Source organism: Podarcis gaigeae (assembly GCF_964106915.1).
Source record: "Podarcis gaigeae genome assembly, chromosome: 4".
Lineage (NCBI taxonomy): Eukaryota > Metazoa > Chordata > Lepidosauria > Squamata > Lacertidae > Podarcis > Podarcis gaigeae.
In genome coordinates, this window is record NC_139677.1 from 74397311 (window position 1) to 74422857 (window position 25547).

Sequence of the window (25547 nt, forward strand, 5' to 3'; positions counted from 1 at the left end):
ACACTGATATGTCAAGAAAGGGGAAAAGGTATTCAATTTGCATTCTGAATTCGCTTGCTCATTAACAACATTCATAAATGACAAAAAATGAGACTTGGGAGCATTTTTAGTTTCACATTTGCAAATGCTCTTAGGTAGAAGACCTAAAGGCTTCTTCTACCTGTAACACCTGTGCAGAAGGAGGACACCTGAAATAGCATTGGCCATTCCGCAGGTTGCACATGCCAACTCTGAGCTCATCACTAACAAGGAGGTGCCAGCCAGAGAGAATAAGAGAAATGTAAAATGATTTTCTCCCCCAGACATATTATGTGGGTGGAGGTATAAGCTTGTAAGTTGCAAGGAATGCTCCCCGCCCCCCAATATTTCACACCTTATTTTTCTTACACGTTAATTGGAGAATGGCCTGGGAAATGCATCACATTATGGGGCACAGGATTAGCAGCTTCAGTGCAGTTTTTAATCCAACAACATGCACATGGTAGCGATTGTATCTGGTGCCACTGGCAGGCATGTTTGACACAGAAATGCTCTCGCACTTCTGTTCACATATTACAAGGCGTACGTTGTTCCAGAAGGCAGGCACCAATTCTCTGGGACCAGAATAAACTTTGCAACACACTCTCCATTCACCTCCACTCCCACCCTTTGTCTGGTTTGAAAAACTGTAAGGGAAAAACAGGTCCCTTTTGAAACACTGGAGGACTGGTGGGCTTGTTGAAGAGGGATATCGGGAGGAATCCCTTGCAGCAAAAAGAGAGAGAGAGAAAACACGAAGCGTTTTGTGGCACCTTAAAGTCTGACAAGTGTGTTTGCAGCTTAAGCTTTCACAGACTACAGTGTTTGTACTTAAAAGTAGACATGGCACTGTGGCACGAGTGCATAGTCATTATAGATAAATTACAATTGCCCTTTAAAGCACTTCTCCCTGCCTTTGCGACTTAGTTTTAGTTCCTCTGGAGAAAAGAGGCTGACCTCACATTTGTTCTAGGTCTTGGAAGTCCTATTTATTTATTTTATTTCATAAGGTTTCTACACCACCACTTGATTGTAAATACTTCAAAGCAGTTTATGAAAAGAAAAAAGAAGAAAATCAAGGTGGAAAATCACAGCCACTCTCTGGCTATTATGTTATTTGCTTCTCTCTCCTGCTGCTCTCCCAACCTGGCCTGTTACCCACTCCTGTCAGTGCACAGGAAAACACATACTTGCAGAAGGTTTTTGCGAGGATGATAGGGGAAACCTTGTACACAGCCATTGCCTCAGCTCTTTGGAGGAAGGGTAGGCTAAGTAAAACAAAAACAAAAATAAGCATGTAGTTTTAGGCTGAAATCTGAAGGTCCCTGTGAAGGCCTCCTGAGGTTCATGGGATTTTTCAGATCTTAAGAATGTAAGCAGAGGCTGCTGGGTGTGGCCTGTCTAGTCGAGCATCCGGTTCTGACCGTGGCCAACCAGATGCCTATGGAAAACTGAAAGGAGGACCCGAGTGCAACAGCTCACTATCCTCTGAGGTGAGAGAGAGACCTTTGTCCTTGTAGGCGTCTTCCTTGAAGCTGCAGAAAGCTCTGGACCACAGCTGTTGCTGCTGGAAAGACTGCACTTCCAAAGCCACCCTTCTCTGCCATGGGGGAAAATAATGCACACCAACCCTCCAGATGGTAGATTTTATTATCCTCCAGTTGGAATCAATGGGAGTGCAAATTCTATTAAAAACACAGTGGTACCTTGATTCTCGAATGACTTAGTTGTCAAACAAATCGGATCCCGAACGCCACAAACCTGGAAGTAAGTGTTCCGGTCAGTGGCGTAGCGTGGGGGGTGCAGGGGGGCCGGCCGCACCGGGCGCAACATCTGAGGGTTAGGGGGCGCAAATCCACGGGTTAGGGGGCACAAATTACTTGCCTTGCCCCGGGTGCTGACAACCCACGCTACGCCACTAGTTCCAGTTTGCAAACTTTTTCCCAGTGCACCTAGTCACTGTCGCTGTTTTGCCTTTATGTAATTACCACTGACCTTTCAGCATTTTATTTCCCTCAGCCCATACTACTTTTTTATTCTTCCAAAAGCCGTGTTTACAGATTTAGGCATTTAGGATTGACAGTCGTGCATCTGATAAATGGACCCCGGTCCATGAAATCTTACCCTCAATAAATTTGTTTCTCTTGCTGTTGTTGTGCGTATTGGTCTTAGGCTGACACAGAACTATACAACATTTCAGCCCCTAGGTGGCAGACTTAGTCTAAAAATCTTTCCCCAGGAATATTCACATGTATATAGATGGACCAGGAGTCTGACCTGGTATACGGAGGAGTGGAAATGAGGGTGGTCTGTGTGCAAGGCAGTGGGGGGGGGGGAGCTGAGAAAAGGGAGGAGAAGCGAGGGGAAAGTGGGTGAAGGTGAAAATGTGGGTGGGGGTGCCAAAAGGAAAGAGGAGAGGGCATGGGAATGGGGGTGAAGATGAAAGTGGGGTGCAAAATGGGTGGCACAATAGGAGGGGGTGGTGGTTACATAAATGGGTGGAAGGTGAAAAGAGTGCTTAGATTTTGCAATATATGTACGGGGTTACCCTATGAGTGGATTGTGTGCAAGTGGCGGGGGGGGCAGGTATGGGTGAAAAGCAGGGCTGCAGACTAGGAGTGGTTTCAGACACAGGGTTAAGGAAGGTGTAAAAAGAAGCTTAGCCTTTCCTTGGGGCGGGAAGGAGAAGCTCTATGGGAGTTAGAGTGGCAGCCCCATGTCATATATGAAAAGGTAATGTTTGTATACAAAATACAGTGGTACCTCAGGTTACAGATGCTTCAGGTTACAGACTCCGATAACTCAGAAATATTATCTCGGGTTAAGAACTTTACCTCAGGATGAGAACAGAAATCATGTGGTGGAGGCGCGGTGGCAGCAGTGGGAGACCCCATTAGCTAAAGTGGTACCTCAGGTTAAGAACAGTTTCAGGTTAAGAACGGACCTCCAGAATGAATTAAGTTCTTAACCTGAGGTACCACTGTATAAAACAATCATTTCTCATCCCTGAGAAAGTGGCAAGCAGATGTCTGCCTTCACCTTTCTTGTAAGGGACAAGTGACTACGAGATGTGTTTAAAGTCTTCCCAGCTCTGTGGGCTTAACCTGAGGTTAACGGTCTGCCACTTGCTCTTCAAGGCAGATGCCCCTAGTTTCTTGGTTTTACTTTGAATGACACAATGGAAAAGTGACAGATTATGTAGTAGGATGTGAGCGACCACCATCTGGGAAGGGGAGAAACACGCATGGTGGGAGGAGACTTCAAAGGATGAGAGGAGATTGCGAGGGAGATAGTGGAAAACTTGGGTGAGTGAGGTTTGTGGGGATTATATTAAACACTGACAAACTAGCAAAAAATCGCTCGAACCTTTCTTTTTAAATGTTTATTTTATTTCAAACCAAGTAATAATAATACAAGTAAAAATAAAAATGTACCTCCCACCCCCAAGAGCAGTGTTCATCCCCTTCTCAAAGGTGACTGAAAAAGAGATTGAAATGGGCTTGTTAAAAATAGAAAGTCTCAGTGTGCCATTTCATGCAATACTATTTTTAATCCTGATCTACTGTTTTATGTTTATTTTTTTAAAAAATAAGAATGTACTGCAACCCCCACTGCTTTATTTGAAGATTCAAAAGGCATCTCATGCTGTTTTTTTGTGAGGAGAGTGGGGAGTAAGAGATTGACAGTGCAGTCTTATGTATGCCTACTTAGAAATTAGCTATGTGAGATTTGTGGGACTTACTCCCAGGTAAATGTGCTGAATACTTCATGAAATAATTTAGAGAAACAAAATCAGGGTGGGGCAATTTCACAGAACCATTTCTTCTCAGGTTGCTGAGGTAATTTCATGACTTTTCAGTCAAATCACTTTCTACTCAGCTCTACACTTTAGTAAGTTTATTAAGGACTGCAACCTTAATGGCATATGCCTTGTTGGTGGGTATGTCTATTGATCCTTCTCCCCCACATTGTGGTTCTTGTACGAAAGGCTTCCCAATAAAGTCAGACACTAATGGAACAGGAAATCAATGTCTACAGTATATAGTTCTGTATCTTAAATCAGCACATGATTCAACACAATGATGGGCAGATTCCATTTGGTTCAGTACATATTCAGCATCTTTGAATAATTCTCAGGAAAAGGTCATCTGGTTCTTGAGAGCTTCTTTTCCACCCAAAACACTGACATGCACACTGGGACGATCCTGGAATCATGCAGTTCCATCTGGGAACTGAAGTTTAGCTTCACTTACCCCACATTCACCACATGACAGAGACCCACCTGGAAATTCAACCTCTTCTCCAAATAACCCCAGTCCAGAACTAAGGAGGGTTTTAGATCTTGATGGGGGAGCAACAACAACATAAAATGTTTGAAAAGAAGCCATCAGGAGAAAGGATTGACCCAAATAAGAGAAGATGCTCACCAAAAGAAAGGAAACTGCTTGGGCAAGTGGCTAGGTCACTGGGGATGAGTAAGTCTGCCCATTTTAGTTTCCCTCATTTTTCCACTTTTAAGTTGAGCTTTCCACATTTTGACATAAGTTTGCGATTAAGAAAAAGAGTATTCATGAAAATTCACCAGCATCTTAATAGCAAATTTCTCTTAATATACACATTTTTGTATACCATCTTGCCCAATATAGACATATTTTGCAAAGCAGTTTCTCCCCTAGTATTATGCATTTTAGGATGTTATGTTCACTAGTATATGCTTTTGAATGCATACTTTACCCCTATTAGATGTGTTACGTTGTGGGCGAACTGCATCACAACATTCAGAGAACTGCGAATGCCCAAGTATGGCTGGGTTACAGCTATTGCTGTGAAAGTGCAAACTGCCAGGCAAAAGTACTCAAGAAAGAAGTGGTGCAGGGCCAGTGAGGGGTGTAGCTTGGGGACGGGCTTTGGCCTAGAGAGAGAGAGTCCTGAGGCCCTGCTAAAGAGGCAGCACTTAGCCCCCATCTCTGACCCATGGCATGAAGAATTTGAAAGAAGACGATGAGAGGTGAAGGGCTAGACAGGAGCAGCCATGTCTATCCACATTGGAATTGGTGCTGAACATAGAGGGCACATGCCAAATCTCTGACTTGTGCAAGCTAATGCTTATGGGTTGTTTTTCTGTCTGTTGCTTTACCCACATGTCTCACTTTCATGGGTGGAAAGATGACAGGGGGGAGTTTGCTTATTCTTTTAGCTGCCTCCAGAAAGGCAAAGATGGGGGATATTGTCCTGGGTCTTCATTCCTCCTGGGCTCCCCCTCTAAAGCAGGGTTCTCTCACAAATTTGCTGAGAGAGTAATGGCTGCTGCTTGGCTGGCGCAGTCTCTGCACTGCTAATGTATGACTCATCTCTGCCCAGAGAGACTCCTGCAGCAAACAAAGGGAGCTGCCTAGAATGGCAACCTGGTTCTCCAGAAGACTCATTTTGAGCAGCCTTTTCTCCCCCCACCATTTCCTTTTCATGTTAGTAGAAAAACAAGAGAAGAAAAGTGGGGAAACTGTTCAGACATAAAGGAGCAGGCTGGGGTGTTTGTTCATGACTGGATCTGCTGGCAGGGAAGGGCTCTAGGACAACAACAATAACAGAAGAGACACTGCCAATTCTCAGAAAACCAAACTGGTCCTAGTACCAAGGAATTGCCATGATGGGAAAGATGAAAACACACACACACCTGTGCAGCCTGTAAAACACACACATGCAGAAAAGCAGTCATTTTATAACAAGGAAGACAACATAAAATGGTGGAACAATGATGTGCCTCTTATTGTGTACGTTGCACACCGTATATTTCTGGTCATGAAAAAGGCATGCCAAAATGATGTCACCCACTATTGCTGTTCTGTTCAATTGGGAATGGTTTTACTGGTTTCATATTTGTATAGAGTGGCACCTTGGGTTAAGAACTTAATTCATTCTGGAGGTCCGTTCTTAACCTGAAACTGTTCTCAACCTGAAGTACCACTTTAGCTAATGGGGCCTCCTGCTGCTGCCACACCGCCAGCATGTGATTTCTATTCTCATCCTGAGGTAAAGTTCTTAACCCGAGGTACTATTTCTAGGTTAGAGGAGTCTGTAACCTGAAGCGTCTGTAACCTGAAGCATCTGTAACCCGAGATACCACTGTATTACATTGCTTCAATCCACCCTGGGTCCTTAAGGTGAAGGGCAGGTCAGAAATCTGACAATTAAACAAGTACCCCAGCAAGGGTCAATGGGAGACCGAGTTCCCCCTTTAAAAAATGCCCAGGACAAGTCCTAATCAGGGAAACCACCTGGGATTAGAAGCGCTGTGTTCCTTGGGAATAGCTCTCCCACTGATCACAGAAGAAATCACAGGCAAAGTGTGGTGCTGGTGTTGTGTAGCCTCCCTCTTGACACAAGTGTTGCCGCCTGCTGCTTATTTGAATGGTGTTTTGCATTGACTGGGGCCATTGTAGGAGCACCATTTTGGCTCTGCAGCCCTTGCCCCATCCTTGTAAGCAGCAGCACCAGGAGGGGGCGCCACCCTCACTGCATTGGCTGCTCCTTGCACAGGCGAAACCCACAGCTGAAAGGAGTGTGTCTCCTCAGTCTGTGGTCTCTGCCTCCTAAAGTCTCCTTCACTGCTTTGCAAGCTTCTGCCTCTCCCCCCACATGCTGGCAGATGGTGTCAGGTGGCAGTTTAATGACTCACCCTCTGTTTGATGAGGGAAAAAAGGGATCATTTTGGCAACAGAGCTGAAAGACATTCATATTTAAGCCCTGCCAGTTTGGTAAGAATGTGCATGAAATTCAGAAGCTGATACAACCAGGATGCCAGAATATCTATGACTGGGTTGTTGTTGTTTTTAATGGTTACCTGCCCCACTATAGGTGTCAATCAATGCAATCATCTCAGCAATCATCGCCAATCAAGCTGCTTGAGTAAAGGATCAAAGGTGTGCCTATTTAACATATATTTCAGCTTTACTTCTCATTGCTTGTCATTTTCCCACCTCATTGCCATTCAGCCCCCATCTCACAATTTCCTGCTTCATATATATCATGCCAACTCAGATTTCATTTGACAAAGTGGGCTTGTGTCCATGAAAGCGTATGCCGTAACAAATGGGTTAGCTTTAAATGGCTTTTTAGCATTCTTACTCATCTAACACATATACTGTATGTGGATGTCAGCATGTGTGTACATAGTGACACCACCATTTTAGATTACAAAATTAGACCCAGATTTGCTGGGAGAAGGATTTTATGAATTCTCAGAGCACCAACCAGAGGCAAACATGGTGATAAGGGATGTGTGCCTCTGTGAGTGCATAAATGATACCTGAGTGATAATGAGTTTAGCTAACATAAATAGAGTTTTGTTGACTTCCCATTCATTGGCTTTCATGTGTTTTCTTGTACTTCCTAACAGCGGCTAATATGAGATAAGAGAGGCAGGCTGAATGACACTGCAAGTCAGGCTTCTCCACAGTTTCACAGCATGCTATAGTGGTTAGTATTCTGGGTTGTGGCTGCACCAATCCTCAGTTAGAATCTGAGTCACTGCAAGTTGGTTGTGATGGCTGTCTATGGGACCACCCTGATCAAAGGCAGCAGCAAAGCACCTGGGTGCCAGTCTCAGGGAGATGTGGTGCTTTCATGCGCTGCTTGATGCTTCTTGGTGTCAGGGGCTGGACTGAGGAAGAATGGTGGGAGCTGTGTGTCCCCCCCCCCCCCGCACCTTCCTGAGAAGAGGAGAATCGTATAGATTTAGAACAGTGGTTTGCAGAAGGGCATAGTTCAGAGGCTGCTGAGGAGAAAAGCTGGGAAATAGTGGGGGAACAGCACCAGGAAGGAGAAGCACTGGAGGAAAGACAGATAACAGACCTCAGTGTCTCTTGAAAGCATCCCTGACCCCCCTCCCCAAATCAGGCGGGCTGTGAGAGTAGCAGAACAGAAAGAAAACACTGACTAGCTGGCGCAGGGATGACGCAGATTAGGAGGGACTGAAGGGGTGGACTTTACTTGTAGTAGAGACAGTGTTCCTTTGTCTCTCTGTGAATACTGAATATGTAAATTACATGGCAAGAACTCTTTTCGGTTATCTGTGTTTTGACTGCCACTGGGGGTGGGATCGTAATTCCTTTGATACTTGGCTGATGTGAAAAGCAGGATCCTGAATTAGATGAATCTCTGGCCTTAACCAATATGGTTTGCTTGCTTTTAATGTTCCTGTGTTTGCTCAGAAAGAGCATCACCTAATGCAGATAGAATACATAATACTTGTTTCATGTCAGCATGACTGATTAGCAGATTTGTGAAAACATGCTTTTGCACCCACCCACCCTGACAAGCACCAGAGTTTTCAGGTTAAGGCACAAAAAGGCAGTAGACAGTTTAACAGATCAACCCTAAGTACCAGTTGTGTCAGTGGGTGTGGTGCCCATATACCATTGTGACATCCCCCATATCCTGCACTCACACAGCTGAGGATGCAGTGGTGGCTGTTGTCCATTGTGACCGGTAAGGTGAAAGGTCAGGAGACCAACAGTAGTTGGAGTCAGAGCCAACAACAGGCAGAGTGGACTAATTCTCACTTTTTGCCACAACCTCTTCCCTGTTCTGACAGAGCAACAGTGAGACTATGGAAGAGGAAACTGACTGGGTGTGCCACCCTCCAGACTGGTAGCATGTAAGGAGGCATGCTACTTGCTGAGGGCAGAGTGAGGTTGGTGGGCCAATGCCTCATTCAACCTAATGGACCAGCTTCCATTAACATGACAGACAGGGGATAAATACACCACTCCAAAACACACAGAATGCAGCGAAAATGACAGTCACTGAGTCCATGGCAACATTGTGGGTGCCATAGGCCCATGCAACCATGACATGGAGATAACGCAGTGATGCTCCAGAGGGCATTGTGGAGATGCTGTGGGGAAGATGTGACAATGTCTCTTTGCCAGTCAGACATAGGAGGAGACAATCCATTTATGGTGGCATATAAATAAATTATTCAGAGCCAATCAGGAGGAGCACTACACGGGCCAATAGTGTATTTGATCATTTCTGTTCAGTTGTTGTAGTCATTATAGGTACCTAATGAGACAATATACCTGAAATGCATCCAAACTTTTTTAAAAATAAAAAGCAGTCCTGGAAGGCTGCCACATTGGATGGAGGAATAGTAGAAGTTAGACTGCTTAATTCTTTCTCCTCCTGTTACTCTCTGGCTCAAAATCAACTCTAAATCTTGTTTTTTACCCTTGGGGTGGATGGGAATTGGAACCTATCTTTTACCTGTGTCTCTTCCCCAACAGGTGAAAAAGCACTTTATGAGAGGTGAGTGGAGAAATGGTCAGGGGAAAGAGTTATGTAGCATCTCCCCCACAGTTCCTCCACTCGGATTGGCAGCCTATTTTTCATTCAGCAAAACTGGCCAGTGTCCGTCACACCTGTCTCCAGTGCAACATCTAGTTTGTCCCTAAGAAACTTTCTTTTCTAGGCTCCGTATTTCCTTTTTCTGCTGCACAGAGCGTCAACAACACAGTGAAAAACAGCAAGTGACATTTTCTTATGACAAACTTCCAACATTTTCATCATTAAATTCCATGCCATATTGAGAATGGTAATTTGCAGGGAAATATCACAAAAGCCATTTCCATTTCCATTTTGAAAATGCAGGCAAGTTGAAGGGTAGCACTCATTTTTAAATGCAAATTTGTGCACGCGGACATGTTAAAAAATGAGGCACAATATCACTCCACAAGAAAGCAAAGCTTAACACAATACTGCATGATCCCATGTGCACCGTTTGTGAAAGAATTTTCTGCTTCTTAAAAAAATATTTTGAAGGACCCTGTGATATGAGCCAGGTGGGGAGATCAGGATAGGAAATGTGAAGGGGAAGCCTGTTTTAGTAACTTGTGTGTGCTGAGCTATCTTCCTTGAGCAGGGGATTGATGGGGGGTGGGGGGTGGACACACTCATAAGCCTAGCTAATTTTGAGCCCAATATTCTGCACTGTACAGCCAAGGTATTTTCATCATCATTCTTATTGCTATGGCTATTATTAAAGATTCATAGACCTCTGCACATAAAAATACCATGATGGTTTATTATAGGCCTTAGCACAGATGAAGGCTGCATGGGTTACAGAAGAAGACATTCAAGTCCCAGAGAGTTTGGCCTGGTGCCTGCTTTATATTCTTTTCTGTGCCAGTCAAAGGACACGGAGCAATGGATCCAAACTACAAGAAAGAAGATTCCACCTAAACATTAGGAAGAACTTCCTGACAGTAAGAACTGTTCGACAGTGGAATTTGCGTGGCTATACCCTCCTCCCCACAGGAGGAATGAATAAAGACACTGGACACAAGTATTTAGGTTAATGGGCGAAAATGGCCACAACTTTATTGATTACAGGTAAGAGAGGTATTGGCTTTAGGCATTGGCCCCTAACTGTCTATCCGGTCTAACCGGGAAGGGTTAAACACCAACAGGGGGAGCTACCCGAGATGCATATCCCTAGGCGCTCCCCGAGGGGTTACCGCTCGGGGGTGCGCTTTAGGCCCTAGCCTCCGTAGGTTTTGGACGAGGCGTCGCCCCTCGGAGTCCTTTAACGAACTACCCTTCAAGCATTGGGGGAGGTGATGGCGCTCCTCCCCCCGATCTCATTTGCATGACAATACCCCGGCCAATGCCTACCGCCACTCGAGCCGCGTTACGCCGGCTCGCCGCCAATACCCTCAGACCTGTAACCAATCCCTAATTCCCTGAAAAATATCAGCCAACCAGATATCATTGCCAGCATCAGATAGATGCACGCCATCCCAGCGATAGAGCGTATCATTGTTATATTGAATTTCCGGGTGTTTGATGACCAGTCCGCCCATTGCGGCCACCCTACACGCCACGGTGCGCTCCACAATCCTTCTGGCTTTATCCACCGCTGCGGGTTTCGCTGCATCCCGCCAAACTCGCCTTTCCAAATTATTGTAATATTAGAGTGGGACGCCCTCAACAGTTCCAAGTCATTGATAATGTTCCACATTGTCTACCCCTTTCCTATAAGCCAGATCGTTCTCGCCCAGTTGTATGATCAAGGCGTCAGGCGAACCTTCTTCCGCAATTCTTCTGGATATGGCTGGGAAGAATTCTTCCCAATGCATACCACGCCTAGTAACCCATGACACTTTAACATTGTTAGGTAGTAGGAGGTCGGCATCCCGTCGCCTGCGCTCTGCTCGACGTTTAGCCCAATGAACGATACTGTGACCGATAATCCACAGTCGCACCAAAACAGCACCTGGAAGGATAGAATAAGAAAGCCGGGTCAGGAGGGATGCCCTTGGTGAGTAGGAGAGAAAAGAGTGACAGGAAATTAAAAAGGCTACCGAATGTAACCCTTGTATGCGTTGGATTTCCAACGCCCCATGTCCATAATCCTTTCAGCCGGTAAACCCATATGAACGGCGGTGGTCGCCGCCCCAATGCGAAAGGAGTGCGCAGCGTACTCCTCTTGCGGCAGACCAATGGCCGTGATCGCTTTGCGCATGACCCTCGTGAACTGATGTTTAGAGAGAAAGGACCCATCGGAATGCAAGAAAAAGGGGCCATTAGATTTCGGTCTTACACACAGATATTTCTTAGCGTCTTTTACTGGGCAAGGGCCAGCCTTCTGGGTCGCCTGGAGGCGGATAAAGGCTCCCCTGCCCAGCTGATCGGTCTTGGAACTGCGGATTTTTAGTATCACGTTCGAGCTGGCTACCGTTACATCCTCCAGCAATAGGCCCCTATTGGCTGCACGGTCTACGCAGACCACCTCACCAATGCGCAAAGCCCCAAAGAATGCAAAGGAAAATGCAGCAGAGAATAATCTGGCCTCATACCTTGACCAACAAAGGACCCTAAGCTTTCTGCGGATTTGGGTAAGTATGTCCAGCGTTATGGGCCTTCTACCGTCTTGGCCCTGAGGTCTGGCCCTGCGCCAGCCCTCCAGCATTTTCCGGACAACAAAATGTGAACAGGGATTGACGGAGAATAAGGCTTTAGAAAAGAAGGATATTGCCGCCGAATGAATATTGAGGGTTTTGGGAGCCCGACCTAGATCTCGAAGGCGAACCATATACTCTATGACTTCCGACTTAGATGGCGGCCTGCCAGGCCTAAACCGCTCTTTCTTCCTGCGGAAAGATGTAAAGTCTAGCCATGCCTTATTATAAGATTTGAGAGTAGAAGGAGCCAGTGCGGACAATACTCCCTTTATTGCTTCTCGTTGCCAATACTCCAGAGGTGCTCCGGAAACGGTTGCGGCTGCTGCTGCGCATCCGGCGCCAATGAGCGAAAGCGTTCCATCTGGAAACGAGATAAAGCATCCGCAATGTTATTGTCTATACCGGGAACGAATTTGGCAGAAGCGTGAAGGTTCAACCGCAGGCATGAAAGGACGAATTACCGCAAAAGCGAAGCAACTCTAGGAGAATGTGAAGATTGTTTATTCAGAACTGAGACAACCGCTTGGTTGTCCGTCCAGAAACAAACCCTATGGTTTTTTAACTGCTCCTCCCAAATGTGGATTGCGACTACAATAGGGAAGAATTCCAGGAATGTCAAATCACGCAGTATTGGTTTCCCTTGCCAAGAGGGAGGCCAACGCTGGGCGCACCATTGCCCCCTGAAGTACACACCAAAACCTAAGGATCCGGCTGCATCCGAATGTACCTGAAAATCCGACTGCAGGACCAAGGTATCCTGCCACAAAGATATGCCGTTAAAACCATCTAGGAATTGCAACCAAACTTGGAGGTCGGACTTTACCGCCTTGGATAGGCGAACCCTATGATGTGGAGACCGTAAACCCGCAGACAGCTTAGCTAGACGGCCACAAAAGGGGCGGCCGGGGGAAACCACACGGCAGGCAAAGTTGAGGTGCCCCAGAAGGGATTGAATTTGTCTCAGGGTGACCTTCTTTAAAGGCAGCATTTGGCCAATAAGTTCTTTTAAGGCAACCAACTTCTCAGCTGGTAAGCGAGAAGTTTGGGCCAAAGTGTCCAGTTCGATACCCAGGTACGTCATGGTCGTGACCGGGCCCTCTGTCTTCTCACTTGCCAAAGGGACCCCCAGTTCACTGGCTAGGGATTCAAAAGCTAGAAGCAAAGTCCTGCACTCACCAGCGTTCCTCGCCACCAAAATAAAATCATCCAGATAGTGTCCCACCCCTTCGGAACCAGTTCTAAACTTTAAGGCCCATACCAGAAATGTGCTAAAGGTCTCAAACGCAGCGCAGGCAATCGAACAACCCATAGGCATAGCTTTATCGATGAAGAAGGCTCCCTGGAACTTGAAACCCAACCAACGATAGTCATCTGGGTGGACCGGAAGAAGGCGAAATGCCGACTCAATGTCGCATTTTGCCATAAAGGCGCCCCTACCAAAACTCCTTACCAACCGCACGGCTTGATCGAAGGAGGCATACTTCACTGTGCACATTTCCTGGGGGATGGCGTCATTGACCGAGGCTCCCTTGGGGTAAGACAAGTTATGTATCATACGAAATTCCCCGGGGGCCTTCTTAGGGACAATACCAAGGGGAGAAATATGCAAACCCACAATGGGGGGGGGGGAAGTGAAGGGCCCGGCCACCCTCCCGGCGGCAATCTCTTTTTGGATCTTTTTTTGTGGCAATGTCAGGTCTTTCTAGCACAGACTTCTGGTTAGGGGGACAACTGGCGTTGGGGGTGAAGGTGACCGGGATTCTAAAACCCTGGGAAAACCCTTCCTCTAAGAGGCAGGCCGCTTGTCTATTTGGGTAAAGCTTCAACAGTGCTCTCAGGGGCTGTAATTTTATCGGGGAGTACGCCAAGCTGAGGGAAACGTTAGTATCGGGACCCAGACGGCCCTTGGGCGGGACCAGCGGGTCCCACGGGGGCACCTCGATTACCCCGGGTGAGGTGACCCCTGCCTCCGCGAAAGGGCTGCTGCTTCCCTTTGTAACAGTTGATTGCTGGGTGGCTGCCTAAGCACTTATCACATTCGTGCAAGTACTTACAGGCTACGCGCTGACAGGTACCCTTGTTGAAGTCCCAGCACTGTCTACGGCGTTGCGTCTCCACCTTACCAGATTTTGGCTGCTCAGTGGATTTCTTTTCGATGTTCGGCCCCACATGTTCCATCCAACAGTTGTTGTCCTTTTGGTCCCATCGCGTAGAGGACAGCAGCGAGGTGTTCCTCCGAAATTCCTCATCATACGCCAAGGCGGCCTCATCGCCCGCCAATTCCCGCGCCCGCCTGACGTGCGCCAGGTAAGACGCGAGGTGCATGCCCCGTTTGGGATAACAACCGGACACTACTGCCATAAAAACTTGATACCCATTAAGCCAATTCTCAAAAGTTCGCTCAACCCGAGGAGCCCTGTACCTCTTTTTACCGTAATACCTTCTTTTCTCCCCTTTTCCCTTAACTTGAGCTGGGGGTAGCAACGAAAACATATCAACGTAATCACCATTTAATATCTTATTCCTCTTCTTCTTAGAGAGGTGATTCCCCAGAATAAAGTCAGTGGCGGAGTTGGTTGAGACTTTAACGTCTTGGACCAAAGCACCATCCTTCCAGTCAAGAGTGCCGTTAAAGGCTTTTCTGTGTGAATTGGCTGTGGGAGTATCTCCTCATCCGATGTTGACCCCTCCGAAGAACTCTGCTGCCCTGGGTTGTCCTGAAAAACACTAGGGACGTCTATTACCTCCTGTCGAGGGACCGCAGGGGAGGCCACCGATGGTCTAGGCTTCTGTGTATTGGCCCTAGGCTTTTGAGCAGGCGCCTTACCCTTCTGTGGACCTGACTTAGACTTTTGAGCACGCGCCGTTTGCAGACGTGTCCGAGGCCTGCTGGGGGCCTGCTGGACCGTAGAAGCTGCGCTGGTGGAGGGCCCCTCCTGACCCTGCTGACTGGAGGGGGTATCCGGGATGCAATCTTGAGTCACTTCTACAATGTTTGGAGAGGGAGTGATGGGTGCCCTGCACTGGGCGTAAAAGGATTGAAGAGCGGAAAATAGCTGAGCCAGGGCCTGAGGATTGCAAGGGCCTGTTGGCACCAGAACATTACCAGGCTGAGGTGCTTGGGAATTACTGTTGCCCTCCATAATAAAGCAGAAGGCAGAAAGCAGGAAATTGGCACGGAGCGCTAGATCGGTTTGATGTATTACCAGCTATTGATCAAAATCTAAAAGGTACTTCAAGCAGACTGTTCCAAATTGGCAGGGTCTTGCTTATCTACTTGGCCTATGAAGTTGTGTTCAAGTATAGAAGAAGAATTTTTTTTAAAATTTATTTATTTATTTATTTATTATTATTATTATTATTATTTTATTTTTAAAAAATTATTATTATTATTTTTTATTGTATTTATTTATTTATTTATTGGTATAAATATATATATATATTATTTAATAAGTAAGGAAGAAGTATTAACAGTCAGGCTATTAATAGTTGTCAGCCTATCTGCTTATAGAAGTAAATAACTGGAGCGTAAATACCACGCCTAATTGCAGAACAAGCTAGCAAGGAGTAGACACTGAAAGGATAATTAGAATAAAAAAGGCCAAAATATGAGATTTAGCCGGCTGCTGACTGATAGGCAACAAATCCCAGGACTTGCTAAGGAGAAATAAAATTGCCAACCAGCGCTGGTAGTTAGCGAGGGAGGGAAACAAATGCCCGAATAAACTGTAATGGCAAATTAATAATTTTGGCCAAAAGAGTAACAATTATCCAGCCAAAGGTTAGCGAAGAAACAAGGGGGGGGTTTAAAGGAGAAAGAAACTAGAAAGTTTGCAAAGGCTAAAAAGTAATAAACGGAAATGAAGGAATTAAAGTAATCTATTTCGGGGTAAAACCACAGAAAGTATCCACCGAGGCCCAAATAAGCCCCCCAGGCGAAGTACTGAAAGAATAGGCTGATCTCAGAGCCCTTCTACCAAATTTGCCTCACCCAAAATGGCCGCCGTAGAAGCCACGTGGTAGACTTAAGATGGCGGCCGGCCCGAGCCGTTGTCCAGGCAACCTGGACGCTGAAGCAAAAATGCTGCTGAGAACAACCCCACAAACCACTGAAGTTTAGGTAGGCCGCTGAGGTTGCCTCCAAGCCAGTAAAGGCGGTGAGGTTGCCCCCAAGTAGCTCCGCACCTTAGCTAAGCGATGCGGAGTGGCCGATGAGACAAATGCAACCCAGAACAAATGGCAGCAGAACAAAGTACAGCAGCAGAACTGAAGGTAAGAAAACGGAAAAGAAAACCACCAGTGCCTCTAACCTCGCGCCCGTACACCCCCCCAAAGCGCCCCCGCAGCTCCCCCGTTCCCGGCTAGAAACCTCCAGCGAGCGCTGATGCGGCTCGCTAACCGACGATCCTTGCGACGCCCTCCGTGGAGTGTAGTTTTTTCCGGGAGGCTCGCCCGCTAAAGCGGCGAGCAGGCGAGGCAAAAGGGGGGAGAAGCGTGGACTTGGCGGCTCGCGAACCGTGCGCGCTGCCGGCGCTCAGACTCCGGGGACGGTGGGGGTGTAAGCCTAAGGAGGTACGGTTGATCCTGAGCAAGAAGCGAGTCGCTAGAACCAGGAAGCGAAAGAAAGCAGCAGCGCCAGGAGGACGATCCAAGTGATCCAAATCGCGCAGCTGCAAGGTAGGAAAGGGGCGAGCCAAGGGCTGCCCCGACCTTAAGTGGCCTCTGAAAGGCCCGCCCCTGCCTCCAGCCGATTGGCTGGCGCGCGGGGAAGAAACTAGGGAATCCCTGCTTCCCGCGAGGCTGACGCCAGCCTCGCGGGCGTGTGGGCGTGGTTGGGAGCCCGCAACCCCACCCCCTCCTGAGCTCGGTAGTGGCATTGCTGCCAAGGAGTGTGGTGGAGTCTCCTTCTTTGGAGGTCTTTAAGCAGAGGCTTGACAACCATATGTCAGGAGTGCTCTGGTGGTGTTTCCTGCTTGGCAGGGGGTTGGACTCGATGGCCCTTGTGGTCTCTTCCAACTCTATGATTCTATGGTTCTATGAAAGGTCTTCTTTTATGTGGTGAAAGCTTTCAGGAAGGTAAAGATGCAGCTGCAGAAAGCACAAATGGGACACATAAAGTGCCCTCCTCATTGTCCCTTGGTAAGCAGGTTTGTATCTGACACCTTTTAAATTTACTGCCAAATTTACTGTCCTGCTGGCGTTGGTTCCGTTCCTTGCTCTCCCAAGCACAGTTCTTGAGTGGAGCCTATCCTTGCCAACAGCAAGGTTTGGGAACTCCTGTTGCAGGCGATCCTGGCAGAAAAGCAGGGTTTGCAGGTGGGACTGACCAGCTGATCCTCAGTGGCTGCAAGCTCTGATTTTGTCAGGGAGCTAAATTCATAGCCCAGCTTGAGTTCGAGTGGTAAATTTTACTATCTGAGAGAGTTTGTCCCTAAAGCAACGCTCTTTTGGCCAGACGTCAAAAGCCTGTTCACCACTTGGGAAAGTTCTCTTAGGTGGCTACTTGTGGACACAACGGTGAGGGAGAAGTCAGCTTTCTCCACTACTGCCACTGCCATTTGGCAGACATGGTAATATGACTTCGCGTGTTTTCATTTGGGTGCAGGCTGAGATTTTCAGCACCTGTGCTCTAGCCATTGACCCTCTTGTTTCATTGCATCAGGTCACTAGGGTTCAAAGGGGACCTACATGGTTCACAGTGAGGGCAAAGGCATTCAGGAATTACCGTATTTTTCGCTCTATAAGACGCACCAGACCACAAGACACACCTTGTTTTTGGAGGAGGAAAACAAGAAAAAATATTCTGAATCTCAGAAGCCAGAACAGCAAGAGGGTTTGCTGTGCAGTGAAAGCAGCAATCCCTCTTGTTGTTCTGGCTTCTGGGATAACTGCGCAGCATGCATTCGCTCCATAAGACGCACACACATTTTCCCTTACTTTTAAGTGAGTCTTATAGGGCAAAAAATACGGTATCTTGTTGATGGCTTTACACATCTCATTCCACAGTGTGATGAGAACCTCAACAGAAATGCCAACCATGTCAGCTTTGGAGGCCAAAGTAGAATCTACACTTCGATTTGCTGCCACCTCATGCCCCAGTTTCCTGGGATGCCTGAAAAAGCAAGGATTAGGTTTTGCTGCATCTTTGCAGCAAATGATTAATGGAAGGGAAAAGTTAATAACTGAGCACATCTGATATGACACTCCAGGGCAAGATTTATGCAATGCTAAGAAATGAGCTTCATGGGAGCAACAGCACTTTAGTGACAAGATAATAGATGCTGTTTTATAGACATGTTCGTGAGCGACTGCTAAGAATAGCATTTGCGTATATTCAAATATTCAGAGTGCTGGCATGAAGGAGAAGGAAGGAAAAGTGCTATTGAAAGTGAACGTATTCACCCATTTAGCAGGGCTTTTCCTTCTCGCCTCCATGGCTGCCCCCCCCCCCCATGAAGGGTCTATGTATAGATGTGCTGGGATTATAACGCTTACATTTCCTCCTGATTTCTGCTTGATTTCTGAGGTCATTAGAAAGGCACTATTACCTATCTGTATTTATTTTCTTAGTGAACATTAATGCATAGTTTGCATATGTTCAGTTCACTATTTCTAAATTTCCTTTGCCCAAAAGGAGCCCTTTTTGTTTTAAAGCATCTAGTTTGTAATCAGAAGGCTGTGGAAATGAAAGAAGCACTGGAAGAAGAATGGGTTAGACTCTGGACTGTAGCTGATCCAAGCAGACTTGAAGTCACTGGTGGGAAGCCTGCCCTCCAGCAGAAATTCCAGTGGGGGTTGCACATTTGCAGTTAAATTTCAAAAGTGCCAAATGCAAGCCCTGCTTGCCAAGGAACAATCAGGAGCGCACTTGAACACCTCCAAGGATTCCTTTGCAGCTGCATCTTCACCTGTCTCATACCTGATTGTCAGGAGCCGGTTTCAGGAGTAGTTTAGCAATAAAACACCTGGTGTTGATGAAGTTAACTCTTTATTCAAAGAAACCAAACAGTGCAGGCTTAGTGATTACAGCAACTCTTCCCAGTAGGTCTTATCCCAATGAAGCAGTTGCAAGTGAAGGTCCCCACCTTCCTACAGCTGCCTAAGACCCACCTCCCCCAGGTCCTTCCCAAGCAATCTCGGGCTCCTTCGTCTTGTCTCTCATTGTTCTGCCCTCTTCATCCCTCTATATGTTCTGGGAGACTGGGGCGGAGGGGAACTGGTTGCAGCAGGAGGGAGAGACTCCCTGGATTCTTCAGCAGCCTGCCTCCTCTCTGTCTCCTGGTCCCTTCCTCTCCTGCCTTTGATTCTGGACTGCCCCAGCCTCTTCCTGCTTACTGCTGCCTCTTCAGCTCCTGACACCACCTCCTCCTCCTAGTCTGGCCCTCTTCTCCCCCTGACCATTCATCATCGTCCCACCACCAATCCCCTCTGAGCCTTTTTCCTTTGGGGGTTCCCCAGCTGGTGCCTCCCACCTCTCCTCTACACCCAGCCAGTCCATGACACTAATGTGTCATCAGTTGTGGAGCAGGGTGGCATGGGGAATCCTGATAATGCAGCCCACAGACCGGAGCACCCTCCTATTGTTGTGTGACTCCTTCTGGCTTGCGTTTTATCAAGCAGGAAGCCTTTTTGACTCATGGAGCATCCCTCCTGAGGAAGATCCCTCTTCTGAAGCTAGTTATTTGCATTGCAAGGAATTCCCCCAGTGGTGCCGCTAGGGGATATCACCCCCCACCAAAGCAAATATTAATTTCAGAGGAGGGATTTTCCTCAAGACTCCAGCAGGAGAGAAAAGGGTTACATTTTCCCTGCGTCTCTGCTCTGATCCCATTAATTACCAGCCACTCGCCATGTGATGCCATTTGCATTTTAAAAACCTGCTCTAGCTGCAAAGCAGCGCTTAACAGCCGCTTTGCAGTTTGGCCCTGGGAAAACTATCTTCGGAGATTGAGGTTGATTACTACAGCTACTGTTTCCTGAAGACCCGGGGAAGTTTATTCTGGTCACGGTTACAAGATGCGCATCAGTATCAGTACAGATCTAGTGATCACTAATTTAAAAATAAAACCCCCAAGTGTTCCGACTCAATTCCAGCACATTTATACAGCCCAACGAGGGATCTATAAAGCCAAATGAAATGAAAAGTAGCAGGTGTGTTGATGCAGATACAAACCCAGTTTGGATAAACATATCCCTGCTCATTAAGCCAATATGTTGTTACACACCACACCCACTGGCAGGCCTTAGGGTCTCAAATTTCAGTAGCACCCTGTGCAACACCAACATTCATTGCCCCCCCCGCCTCTCTTGCTCATTCTAAATCATAGTTGTGGCACCCCCTGCAGTGCCCCCGAGGCTCTGCACCTAGTGCAACCGAACTGATCACGCTCCCCTAAATCATGACGGAAGGAGATTTTGTCCAAGGCCACACAGTGAGTGGAAAAATGAATGCCAGAACACAATTCAGGAAGCGCCCCCAACTTCAGTGGCCTCGTAACCTGGGCTTCTGGTGCCACTTCTGATTCGGTGTTTAAATCCTGTGGTTCCATCATTGTGTTGTTGCTGATAGCTTTTCTGGCTTCCCAGGATGAGATGCTGATTTGTATTTATGGATGCTGTGTACCAGGAGTTTCTGTTTGCAAAGCTCAGTAGTAGCACCAGCGGAATCGCACGTGCACCTGAGAGGCTGATACAGTCTCCATGCAAAACGGGGAGGTGGAATTAGAAAAAATCCTGGTAAGAATTTGATGGCCCCCTCCCCAACCCCCAACCCCAACCCCAGCCTGGCAAGCTTAAAATGCAAACTTGTGCTTGGTGGGAGTTTCTGTGACTTGGCAGCATTGTCTACACAGCTCACAGCTTCATAGGACCTTTGTGCAGACAAAATTGATCAACAGCGGGAGGAAAATAGCTGTTGCCTTGGTAACCAGCTGATGACTCATCCCGGGTAGCAAGTGGCAGAAGCTGAGAGGCTGCGGTAATTTTCCAGATGCTTAATTCAGCTCTCTTTTTCTCTCCTCCTCAAAGACAGATTTCTCTTCTCTCCCCACCCCACCCCCCGTAGCCTTATGTGATGCAATAAACAGTCCTCAAGGTAGCTCAAGACATTTTATTACCTGAGGTGAAGCAGCAAATGGTGGTTGCTTGCCTGAAGGCAGGGTGCATAAGTACTTCCCAAGGCTGGTTCAAGTTATTTTGGCAACTGAGTCATTCGTGGTGCTCACACAGGACAGCATCTCGGAGAAAAACTAATGATATGATGATTGGATTAGAGCTCCTGTGCCCCAAAGAAGTTCCCAAAAAGTATTTGAAAATTAAAATTAGAAAGTTCTCCCCAGGACACTAGTTAACTGGTATCATGCTTGCGACAGCAGTTCAGGCCCACCCACCCTCTGAAAATTTTGCCACACTTCCTTTCATTCCACAGTATTCAATGCTGTGCTGCTTACCTTTTAACACACTGGGTTCTGGCAACCGGACTGAATAGATTTGAAATGCTGCATGATGCTTTGTACATTTTGGGTGGCTCGAGAAATATTCAGTGACGATGGTGTTGATGCTGGAGCCCCCTCTGTAATAGGCAGGGTATGGAATGAAAGACAAGTGGGATGATTTTGGGCATCTTGCCTTTTGGGGCTGGTGGCTAACCATTCATCCTCAGAACATAAGAAGAACCTGCTGGATCAGGCTAATGGCCCATTGAGTCCAGCACCCTGTTCAAACAATGGCCAGCCAGATACCTGTAGAAAACCTGCAAGAAGGCAATGAGCTCAACAGCATCCTGTCCACTTGAGATTCCTGGCAACTGGTACCCAGAAGCATATTGACTTTGACAGTGGAGGCGAAACTACTGGGGTTTTCTAGAGGAACATGGTTTCCTCAACACACAAACACACTATTGACTGCACAGGGTCCAGCTACCTTCTATTGAGAAAATACTTGTTTTTGATGGGATACAACATCTCCCCAGCACTGAAGGAGCAATATTTCATGGCTGAATGTTCCAGAATGAATTTGCTGAAGAATCATAATTATTTTCCTTTACTCCAACACCCTGAGGCATAATTTGCCAAAGAGGCTCCCCTCACCCCCCCTGCTGGTGCCTACATTAATTTCCTTTCATTTCTGTTCTCAAATGCCTTTTAAACTGTGAAACTAATTTATAGTTTTGTGTTATATTGGTATCATATTGATTCCCCCCCCCCCCCCGTGAACTGATGATAATTCCTTCTCTGGTATTCTTCTTCTTTTTAAAAATGTGCAAACTTTCTTATGCCACCACCACTGAGGGGTAAAATGTATTGTGGCAGTGATAATGGTGGTATTGGTGGAGAAAGGGGTCCATCTGTTTGTCTCTTTGTCTTATTTCTGTTGAATAAAAGTTGTATTGTTATACAGTGGTACCTCGGGTTAAGTACTTAATTCGTTCCCAAGGGCTATTCTTAACCTGAAACTGTTCTTAACCTGAAGCACCACTTTATCTAATGGGGCCTCCTGCTGCCGCCGTGCTGCCGGAGCATGATTTCTGTTCTCATCCTGAAGCAAAGTTCTTAATCTGAAGCACTATTTCTGGGTTAGCGGAGTCTGTAACCTGAAGCGTATGTAACCCAAGGTACCACTGTATGGTGGCTGCTAGCCAGTGTAGATGATGCTGATCAAAATGGACCCATGATCTCACTCAGGTTCCTATGTTTCTATGCTCAACAGAATAATAGGAATGAATTTCATTTTATTTTGGCCTAAATGAAAAGCATAAATAATAGATGCTGAGATCCATTATAGGGTAGCAGCAGTGAGGACCCTTTATATTAAATATTGGAGAGTAAGGGAAACATTTGCAACAGAAGAACGGGAGACGAATATGCTGTTATGACTAAATTAACAATGTCAGAACCACAAGCAAAACTACAACCAATTTAATGAATGCCAGGAATGGCTTATTCCTTATTGAATCAGTAAAACGCATACATTTCTAAAATGTGTTTGAAGTATTATAAAGCTTAAATAAATATTTGTTCATATGTTTTATAATTTTAATCATATAAGGAAGCCCCTCCGGTCTGAAACCGTAATGCAACCTGGCACCCACTAGATGTTTTAGACTACAATTCCCATCAGCCCACACAGCTGAGCTGACCTCAGCCATGTGGTGTGACCAGCGTCCTGTCAATCAATACAGCATCACGGGCAGTTTCAGGACTAGCCTCTCCTATTCCAGACCACCCTTGATTTTTTTTTATTACAACCTACCTTATCTATCGTCAGCTTTCTGCCATAGAGCCACCTTTTTGAATGGGGATGAATCCTTCCTTCCTTGAAAATTTGGAAATACTTTGATATTTAGGTTAATTTCACAGCTTTGTGCATGCAAAGTTCTAAATAATTTAGCTCCTGCATGCGTTTCTCTCACCATTTCCCCTTTAGACTTTTTCTCCAATACCCAACACTCAGAGCCCATCCCCACTCCTGTTTCTGCCTGGGAAAACTCGTGGTTTAGTGCTGAATTGGAGCAAATGACAATCAGATTTTTCATGGATTGCCACTTGTTATGATTTATTGTTAATGAGTGGGTTTTCTGGGGGTAAGTGATGAGGCACTCAGACTCATGCCTCAAAAGCATAGGACATGCAGAAAACCTCTTGGCTTGGATAAGTGCAGGTGTGGACTGATGCTCAGTTTAAAACATTTGTCCTTTATTGTAGTATTTTCATGGGCTTGGTCAAGTAAGGCGGGGAGAACTCACTACTAAGAAGATCTGTTTTCAAACAAAGCAATCTATCTTGAAATGGGAAGGCTGACACCCACATCTCAAGAACGGCATTCTCCATTGACAGTCACAAATGACGAATATGCTAAACCACAAGGCTGTCATTTGTCTTTACTAATATCCGAGATTTTAAGAGGCATCACAACAGCATGCCTGAGAGATGTATGAAGAATGGCTCTATGGTTACGGAGAAGTCCTCCCTCCTTCCTCAGCCAGTTGGCAGGTCAGATGCTGCCAGAACGGAACCGTCATCTATCATCATGACCACTCGTGAAGGTGACATTTTTCAGAGCTGGCTGGTTTTGCAGCAGCGTGAGTGAAGGAGCTGGCAAAGCACTTTGGTAATGGCAATGAATATAGCTTTGAGTTGTCCTTGACAGTGGAACGCTCTGAATTCCTTTTGTTTTTCTATGGAAAACTGAGCTGATGCATTCTTCCTATGAAGTGATTAAAAAAAAAAAAGCACAATGTATGTCTGTAAGGTTGGAAGATCCTATGAAGAAGAAGAAGAAGAAGAAGAAGAAGAAGAAGAAGAAGAAGAAGAAGAAGAAGAAGAAGAGTTTGGGTTTGATATCCCGCCTTTCACTCCCTTTAAGGAGTCTCAAAGCGGCTAACATTCTCCTTTCCCTTCCGCCCCCACAACAAACACTCTGTGAGGTGAGTGGGGCTGAGAGACTTCAGAGAAGTGTGACTAGCCCAAGGTCACCCAGCAGCTGCATGTGGAGGAGCAGAGACGCGAACCCGGTTCCCCAGATTATGAGACTACCGCTCTTAACCACTACACCACACTGGCTCTCCAGATATCTGTATTAAACAGATATCAACCTAGTTTAGCTTCTAACACCATCCCCAAGCCCTAATTCAGTGGTGGGGAGCCTGCCCCCACTAGGCCTCCCCTTTAGGCCTGCTCACCCAAACATGGGGGCACCAGTGAGTTCAAACTGGTAGGCGCACCCAAATTCTGCAGAAATCAGGGGTGAATGGGTGTTCAATCCTGCTCAGTTCAGACACACTAGTAAGTTGTCAAGGGGAATTGGCAGGCTCACCCAAACCGCAGGGTGAGCCTTCTGTGCACCAACTGATGTGTGGGGAGTTCAATTCTGCTTGGTTTGGGTGCACCAGTGAGTTCATTATGATGTCACACGATTGACATGTGGGTGGTTCTTCTGTACATGGTTTCTGAAATTTGTGCCCACAAGATGTAGTGATCACCACCAACTTGGTTGACTTTAAATGAGGATTAGAAAAATTCTTTGAAAGGTAAGGCTACAAACGGCAACTAGCCATGATGGTTATGTACTTTCTCCACTGTTGAATGTAATATTCCTCCGAATACAGTGGTACCTCGGGTTAAGTACTTAATTCGTTCAGGAGGTCCTTTCTTAACCTGAAACTGTTCTTAACCTGAAGCACCACTTTAGCTAATGGGGCCTCCTGCTGCCGCCACGCCGCCGGAGCACGATTTCTGTTCTCATCCTGAAGCAAAGTTCTTAACCCGAGGTACTATTTCAGGGTTAGCGGAGTCTGTAACCTGAAGCGTATGTAACCCGAGGTACCACTGTACCAGTTTCTCAGATTTGCAAGTGGGGAGATTGTTTCTGAGCATATGTCCTGCTTCCAGGCTTCCCCTTACAGCCAAGTGAACATGATGAACTTTTGCTGGAATTAGCAGCACGGTTGTAGTATGCCCCATCATTTTGCCGTTCCTTTTCTTGAGTGGGTTGTGGCTGTAATGAGATGGCAAAGAATCTGGAAAGCATATTGTAGAGGGTGGTTAGAGCGGATGGAATAACTTGTTCTCT

At 46.5% G+C, this 25547-nt stretch overlaps 1 long non-coding RNA gene across 1 annotated transcript in view; it reads left to right on the top strand.

Moving 5' to 3' along the window:
• Positions 1–1830: 1830 nt before the first annotated feature.
• LOC310843942 overlaps positions 1831–25547 on the top strand; it is a 142695-nt gene continuing 118978 nt past the window's right edge. The window contains exon 1 of the long non-coding RNA XR_014563805.1: positions 1831–1945. This is a non-coding gene — a long non-coding RNA (uncharacterized lncRNA). The remainder of the gene's footprint in view (positions 1946–25547) is intronic.